The sequence below is a fragment of the Trachurus japonicus genome, chromosome 15 (assembly GCF_045865225.1).
Source record: "Trachurus japonicus isolate A0001 chromosome 15, Traja_1.0".
In the NCBI taxonomy this organism is placed as follows: Eukaryota; Metazoa; Chordata; class Actinopteri; order Carangiformes; family Carangidae; genus Trachurus; species Trachurus japonicus.
This window is the reverse complement of record NC_140921.1, coordinates 16273131-16281468: the sequence shown is the minus strand read 5'-3', so window position 1 is coordinate 16281468 and position 8338 is coordinate 16273131. Positions and strand designations below refer to the sequence as shown.

At 47.0% G+C, this 8338-nt stretch overlaps 1 protein-coding gene across 5 annotated transcripts in view; it reads left to right on the top strand.

Moving 5' to 3' along the window:
- The first annotated feature begins 218 nt into the window (after positions 1–218).
- The window catches only part of zmiz1a (zinc finger, MIZ-type containing 1a), a 105626-nt gene continuing 97506 nt past the window's right edge, over positions 219–8338 (top strand). For 4 of the 5 annotated variants that reach the window (XM_085799944.1, XM_085799941.1, XM_085799940.1 and 1 more), the window contains exon 1: positions 223–423. The gene's annotated coding sequence lies outside the window, so the exon portion shown is untranslated. Of the gene's footprint in view, positions 424–8338 lie in introns of all 5 variants that reach the window. The other variant, XM_085799943.1, reaches the window with a different exon arrangement.

The window sequence follows — 8338 nt, the reverse complement described above, 5'->3', positions numbered from 1 at the left end:
TCCAGTGTGTGTGTGTGTGTGTGTGTGTGAAATGTGTCGTTAGCAGCCTATTAGCGTGTAGTTACACCCATAGGTTACACCTTCTCCTCCGCTGCTGCTGCTGCTGCTGCTGGCGCCGTGTCCTTCCGCGGGGAGGCTGGGGGGAAATCTAGGTCGCGTTTTCCCGGTGACCGCCGAGCACGGCTCTCTCGCTGGTAACTGAATAGCCAGTGTAATCTGACACTTCAACTTGCCGTGCTCTACGGTAGTTGATTCAGTCACTCACTCACACCGTCTCCGGGGCTCTCACGTCCGTCTTTTGTGAAGTGGAGACACCGAGAGAGAGAGAAAGAGAGAGAGAGGAGCACCGTAAACACGAGGTTTTTGTTTTTTTTTAAGTGGAGGAACAATAACGCGGATTTACCAACGAGGTCCGAGCTCAAAGTAAGTTTCGCGACTGGCTGTGTATGCGTGTGTAGATATTATGTGTGTGTTTTTTGTTGCAGAGCCGGGGGTTTGAATACTGTGCCTGCGTGTGTTGTTGCTGAAGATATGGACAGATAGGCTACTTACCTTGTTACAACAATAGGGTTGACCTCCTAGAAACCTTTAACGAGCCCGCTGGTGAACTCGTGTCCGGGGGTGAGCCGTGGGAGAGCAGCGGAGCGGGGCGGAGGATTTCTTAGCAGAGCGGGGTTAACGCAGCGTTCATACCCGGCCAGGCTCTCTGCTCTCCGGCTCTCTGCTCTCTCTGCTCTCCGCCTGGTGCTGTGGACGAGTTGTTGTAAGCTGGAGCGAAAGTCAGCGTGCGTCTGACTGACTGCAGCCTTACTCCAACATAGGTGTGTTTGCATTTTTTTCCTTCAACTGGTGAAGACATTATAAAGACAGGAATGTGTTGTGAACTCAGTGATTGCAGGTCTCTTGTCTGTCTCTCTCTCTCTCTGTGTGTGTCGTCTCGGTCGATCAGCTGATGGCTCGGTGGAGGCTAAACTGAGAATGTATGTCACTTAGCTAACAGTCAGCAGTGTGTCTGGGCTTGTTGACTCCCACCAAGGGCTATTATCGGCTACCTGTTGTAATGCAACCAGCAGGCACGTCCATGTTTTGTTAGCTACTCTGTGTGTCCTATCAGACAAACACCATGCAACGCAGCTTCCTTGACTTTTCTTTTGCCATCTTTGATTGATGACTGATAACACTGATTGGATACCATCAAGAGATCATTCAAAGATCAGTGGCTCCCATTGAGACCCCTACAGTGGCCCTTAATGGGACTCTTTGTGGAGTGAGATAACGTATAGTTTACTTCCACAGTTAAGATGCATAGGTGCCAGTGCATGCATGCACCCCTGAAAACACAGCACACTACATCTGTTTTTCCTGGATATGAAACTCTGAATCCCCCGGTAGAGACCAGCAGCACCACATTTTACCGAGGCTTTTCTGCAGCCGAGTGTGGATGAGCTGCTTGACTCAGCAGCACATGCAGCAGCCCCTTCTCCTTCTGCCTTCAGTCTGGCAGACCCTCCCCGTTAAATTCCTCCCGTCTGGATGTGAGGCCAGCCGGGGCAGAGCTCAGCAGCAGCAGCAGCAGCAGCAGCAACAGAGAGGGGGCTCCCGGTGGGACGAGGAGGTAGAGGAGGAGACTGTCACTCTTTCATTACCGTGCACCCTGCTGCAGGACAGTTAAACTTTGGGAAGGGGTGGCGACATAACCACCTTTTACCCTCATTTGTAAGGTGCTGGAGTGGAATAGAGCATGATTAGGTACATGCTTGGCTTTTGTTGTGGAGTTGTTGGAGTTGTTGATACCATGGATATCCAATCTACACCCCCGTCTTGTGTATCTTACTCATTTATATCATCCGGTATGATAACAAGTGGATGTTCTGTCATCACCAGCACCACATCAGTCATACCAAAACCCCTGTTTCCTAAGAAATGACACAGTCTCAACTGCAATTAAGCATTAGAAGCTTAGCACAGTCGGTATTTATTGCAGGAGTATTGCATTAGATTGCAGGTGTTCGTGTTATTGTGTCCACTCCTTATATGTCTAAGACAGTGTGTTGAACAGATTTTGAATGGGTGCACCCTCCAGTGTGTCTCCTTCCTCGGTAATTTAAATTGGTGATGTAATGAAATTGTTTCAGCAGCAACACTTGTCAGCCGCACCACATTAATTAGTGCTGTTCGACTTTTTTTTCCCCCTCCTCTCTTCTCCCCCTCCTCCTGACGAACCAAAGCAACGTTAAGTCATGTCAGCAAGGCATGAAAAGAAGGCACGCTTGTTCAGAGTAGCTTACCTGATAAAATGTGAAAGAAAGAGAGCAAGGAATTAAAGCCATCTGCAACTGTTTGAAACTTGGAAGTGTGTGTTGTTTGTGTGTGTGTATGTGTGAGTTTTCTTTCCTTCTGTGGTCCCTCCTGGGGCCTCTCTGCAAAAAGCCAGCCAGCCAGCCAGCCGGCCGGCCGGGCTGTGAGACAAGACAGAAGAGTGTCTGATTCACTAACCAAGCTAAAGGCTGTGGTATACTCACTTTGAAATTAGATTTGGGTGTTTTTTTTCTTTCAAAGGGCGCCTAATATGATGCTGGGTGTAAATGCATGTGAGCTCACTGACGCTGGGTTGTCGACGTCATGATGCGGAGGGGATGATGCCGGGAATCGTGAAAGACAACACATGGCCTGGCAGTGGTACAAGCTGCAGCTAAACATGAGGAAGAGGACAAGAAAACAAGTTTGTTTCTTGCTCCTTATAAGGAGATTTCCCAACGTGGCTGATTGCAAATATCAGATATTTGACTCCTCTCATGAGTTTTAATAACACCTCTTTATCACCATTTAATCATTTTTTTAAAAGGATCAGACTGCAACAAGTTAGATAAGAAATTCAGCTTCAAACACCTGCAGCTATTCTTCGATCCCACACGCTGATTATTCACAGAAAGCAGAAAGGTAGCGATTCTGTATCTTTGAACCTCCGTGAAGCAGCGAGCTAATACTGATTAGAAGTATGTACAGGGGGGAAAAAAAACAACTAATTACTTGTGTCTGAGTAGTAATTAGCTTTTTGTTACTCAGCAATTTAACAAGTTGCCGCTGTTTACTGTGTGTTGGCACAGCTGCAAGCCTGGTAAGTGCTTAAAACCTGGCGCACGCTAATCAATGTTTTGACAGCCTGACATTTCATCTAACTGCTCGTGTTGGTTTTCAAGGATCGCTGTGAAATACTTGCTGCCTGTTCGCTTGACATGGATTCTTGTAGTCTGGTGTTCTCAACGTCAAGCCCGAACCCACCTACTCATGTCCCGAGCAGAAGTCGGCCTTTGTTTCTGTACGTCTGTCTCCTCTCGCTCTCTTGTGTCGCTTGTGGTTCAACTTGGCAGTTACTTTTCATTTAGACTGAGGCTTTGTTTTCAGTGTGCTCTATTTTGCTTTTAATAAGGGGAAAAAAACCAACTTGTGTTGCCTCGGAGCATTTTTAAGACTAATTTTGAACACAAGGGCTCAGAGGGGAGGTATGACTTGAAATGTTTAGTTTTGAGCCGAGGTTGTGCCCTCGTGTCAGACGCATAACTACTTCCTAAACGGTGTAATTCTTGTCATAAGCTCTCTACAAGTTAAAACCCTGGTAATTGCAGTGTAACTAATACATAGAAAATGAAGCGCCCAGGGTGGCCAGGATGTAACTCATCCTGGCTGACTGACTTGTGATGATGATGACATCAGTTTTTGGTTGCTGTAGGGAGCCAAAAAAAAACAAAAAACAGCGGATCAACAACGGGAGGCACGACTGGATAAGAAAACCTCAATGCCACATGGCTGTCACCGCTGTCCTTCGAGCTGCAAACCTTGGCACTGCGGTGCGGTCTGTGGCTGGTTTAAAACGCCTGAGGTGGCTGAGAAAGTCAAGAGAGTCACCGCTGAGTCTTTGAGCAAGGCATATAACCTCCAGTAAAAACAAACGCTGTTGTTTGGCGACCAACCGTACAAGTAGGTGTAGCTGTGTGCGCTGTTTCCAGGTGTGTGAAACAGAACCTGGGTGGTATCTGCATTAAAAATGCTGCCTTGCCTTTTTCTATTATGTCTTCAGATATCTTGTTAAGTGGACAATAAAGAGAAAAGCAAAACATCAGCTTAACTCCTGTGTCTGGAGAGCAGTTGCCTCAACCTTGAACTCTCTCAACATCAGGGAGACACAGTCTACTACTAAGTGTGTGTGTGTGTTTTTTGTGCAGAGAGAGGGAGAGAGTGAAGAGAGAAGTTGCCGGCCCACCCCTGTCCCCGTCTCATGCATGTTTGATTTGATGTTCTTTGAGAAACGAGCGCAGGGGACGTCACAATGGCCATGTCCTGTTCCCATCCGCCGAGAGGCTGGGGGCCCTTGAATCATAAATGACACCCGGCCTCACCGGGAACAATATGAGAGTCAGAGCCCGCACAGGAGGAACAAAATGTTCCCTCCATCCATCCATCCATTCGCCCACCGCTGCCGCCTGCACTCAAGATTTCTCACCATCGCAAGCAATTACCCTCACTTTTTTTTTTTTTTTTTTTTTACTGCTGATGAAATCCTCACAGAGCCTGTCTCAGCTGTGTGTCTGTGTTGGTGAGACGGCAAGAGAAAAGGGGGAAGAGATAGAGAGGAAAAAGAGATAGTATGTGTCTGAGTGAGTGGCGTTGGCGTGTGTCTGTTTGGCTTATAAATCCTGTTTAAGCTAAACAAACTCATTGTCCTCATCCTCCAACTGCGTGCTCTGTGTGTGTGTGCCCCCCCTCTTTCTCTATGCCTCCTTCCCTCCCTCCCTTCCTCCCTCCCTCCCTCCCTCTCCTTTTGAGTTGTGAGTACAGTCACTAATTATTCCCCTCTCCCTCTTCATGCTGGGTCAGTGGGTTTACGGTTTCAGTACCGATCTGCTATGTTTGCCTTGTCTCTCCTGATACCGGAGCATGCCTGCAAGCCAGCGCAGACTGCAGCCTCCTCCAAGAGGTCTTCACACCTTACACACTGTCCCACATGGGTTCATTTGCCAGACAGCCACTCAGGACTCGGCGCTCAGGCTCGCTCTCATGCGAGCTGGAGTTCATGCCAGGTATATTAGAGCGCGGCCCAGCCCCAGCGTTAAGAAGAGCACCTGCTGGGTTGAGTCAATAAGTTAAAAACCTGTTATGTTTTCAGCAGTGCACTTCGCAGAGCACTCTAGATTATGCAAATTAATTTTTACATATACTTTAGTTACCCTCCACACAGCATGTAGCAAATCTTTCCAGCTTATAGCCTATAATGAATCTTTTCCTAAAGACAATACGCCGCATGCTGTGTTTATAATATCATTTGTGCTATAAACGGGCTCCTGTCTAGTCGGCACTGTTGTCTCTCAGAGTGCACGGTGATGCTGATTTTCTGGTGGAGGTTGCGTGGGAGACGGGAGAGCGATGGCAGAGATTCTCTGAAGGCGGTCGAATTGTCTCCAACATGGCCTCCAGGGATACATACTTCCTTGTTTTCTGACAAAGTAAATTAACTAGGATTTGCTAATGCAAAGGGACAGCATTTATTCTTTGCCCGCGATGTCAGTTATGAGGGAGAGAGAGGGGGAGTCGTGCAGTATCTCCTCTCAGATGATGCTAATTCTTACACATGCACAAGGGGTGAAATGGTCACTGCTGCTGGACAGCAGGAGTTTTTCATTATTCTTTGTTTTTCTACGAGCAAACAATAAGACGGTTTTTTTTGCAGGCTAGGATTCAGTTTAAAGGCTGGAGGAAGGTTGTAGTCTAGATGTCAGTTTTCCATTTCTGCCTCTGCTCTGTTAATAAAGTCAGCTGTGGTTGTTATGGAGAGCCCCCCCCCCCCCAAATCATAAAGGCATAACATCTTGAGCTCCACTGCCCTACTAAGACCGTTTTCTTAGCGCTTGCCGACATTGCTCAGTGACAGAAAAAGTCTATTACTGTGTGCAGTTGTGTTTGCCCGCTTGGTGCCCTCCCCTCGGTTTTGACACTGGCGGTTGAGCCAGGCGCTTTCCCAGGGTTCTAAGGACTGACATCCCTTTCATTTTCCCGCCTGGGCGGCTCAGATAAAGGGGCATATTTTAAACCTCTGTGTGGATACACCAACTGTAAAGAGAGACGGGCTGGTGGGCCGGGGCTGAGCTACAGCATTAACTTCACAGAGAGAGAGAGAGAGAAGGAGAGAGGGAGGGATGGAGGAGAAGGTAGGGGTTGATGCGGAGTGAAACAAATAAAGGGAGCAAAGAATGTAAAAGTCCACTTTATTAAACAGTGATCTCAGCAATTCAAAATATATAGCTGGAAGTAGTAGAACTGGCTGCAGACCTGACTTGGCAAATATCACAAACATTATCTGCAGTCACACTGCAGATAACCCATCTCTCTCTTTATCCCAGGTCTATTAAAAAGGTGACATGATCCGCCCCCCCCCCTCTACACACACACACACACACACACACACACACACACACACACACACTTTTTTTCCAATCAGCCCCTGTTGCAAGTACGTCCTCCCTGCAAACTGAAGCCACGTCGTTTATTATTTCAGTAATGAGACCGGGCTAATCGTGTGTATTCCGGAGACAGCAATGATACACTGCTTGGCGCTTGCCAGGGATCAGCCTCTAAACAATGTTTATCATTGTCTCCCAGGGCTCTTTAATTATCTGGCAAACATTATTGACAAAACAGCAAGGGCCCATGTGTTTTATGATTTTTAAAGGCTGCTGGGTTACTATTCACAAACATGTCTGCTGGAGAAAATAACAACAAATAGACTTTTTGATTTTTACATGCTGAAAATTGATCATTACACAAGTATTTAATGTAAAAAAAAAAAAGAAAGTAGTTTTACTGTTGTTTGGTGTGTCTAGCATCCTTCACAGTATGCGTTTGGCAGATATGACCAAATTAGAGATGATTGAGGAACACAACAAGATGAATTCATTTTTCTCAGCCAATTTGCAAGTACAACTTAAACTGGAAATAACTAATGTGAGCTTCTCTGTGTCTGCTGCAACCACACATCACCTCAGATTACTTACACTAGTTAATACACCTCTCAGTCCTATATTATTGCTTTCCCAGCCGTCCTGTAACCTCTCCTCGGCCGCCCGGTGGGAGACGAGTGGAAGCTGAATGGCATGTGTTGACATTGTTAAAGACACACGTGAGGACATCACACGTTTCATGTCTGGCTCATATATTTAGAGGAGTGGGTGGAGTGGAGTGGAGTGGAGGGTGGGGTGGGGGGCAGTTTTCCCCACCACAGCCCCCCCCCCAGCCTCAAGCTACATCTTGAGGCTGTTGCTCAACGTCTTGCTAAAATGTGTAGCTACAGTCTGAAGGGAGCAACTCTATTGGTGCTTACCGACGGTCAGCAACAACAGCAGACAGACATGGCTCTGAAATATGAATTAGGGCCAAACAGCATGTTACCTCCCCCCACACACATTTACACACACACACACACACACACACACACACACACACGCACACACCCCACTTCCTCCTCTCCTTGTCATGTCTCTGTAACCTTGTCATCTCTCCCCTGATATCAAATCAACATGATTGTATAACAAGATAGGAGGTGTGTCTCATTGATGGTTGCATGAAATCACCTTCGCTGTGCCGTGTGTTTGTGTGTGTGCATGTAGCCATGAAATGTGTGTGTGTGTGTGTGCGAGAGCAAGAGAGAGAGGGAGGTGGGGGTAGTAGTGCGGCGGTGGCTTGGGGTGAGGTCCTGCCCTGATTTTCTCTGGAATTCCTTTGTTTTTGGAAGCCAGAAAAGGGGAAACTGAATCTGCGTAGCCCGAGGGGTCTCTGCTTCTTGAGAATTCTCCGCACACACATCCCTCCGCCGCCAGCTCTGATGGTTTTAGGGGTGGCTCTGTTTTCAAAGCTCAGAACAGCCAAGGTGTTTTTCACCTTCCAGAAAAAAAAGACAAGGAGGTGGGCTGGATAATGACTGCACCAGGCAAAGCGTCTGGGTCCTGGAGGGACTGATGCTACTCAAACATAAATTTGCTCCGTATTTCAGGGCGATGGAAATGAAAGTCAAATGTAGATCCCGTCACTCAGGACACAATAGATACCTTGTGATGAATATGGATGGAAAAGATGAGCAGAAGGAGCACTCTATTTATTCAAAAACTACCAATAATGGAAAAAAAGTGTTGCATTGGTTGCCTAATGTTTTCCATTTTTTAATGATCCTCCTTTGGAGTTTAATAAGTGTTTTAATAGAGTTTCATGGCCAGCAGGCCGAGGCTGCTGTACAAATGTTGTCAGCAGCTCCTGCTAGCTGAAAATTTCACCTCACATTCATGACTCATTA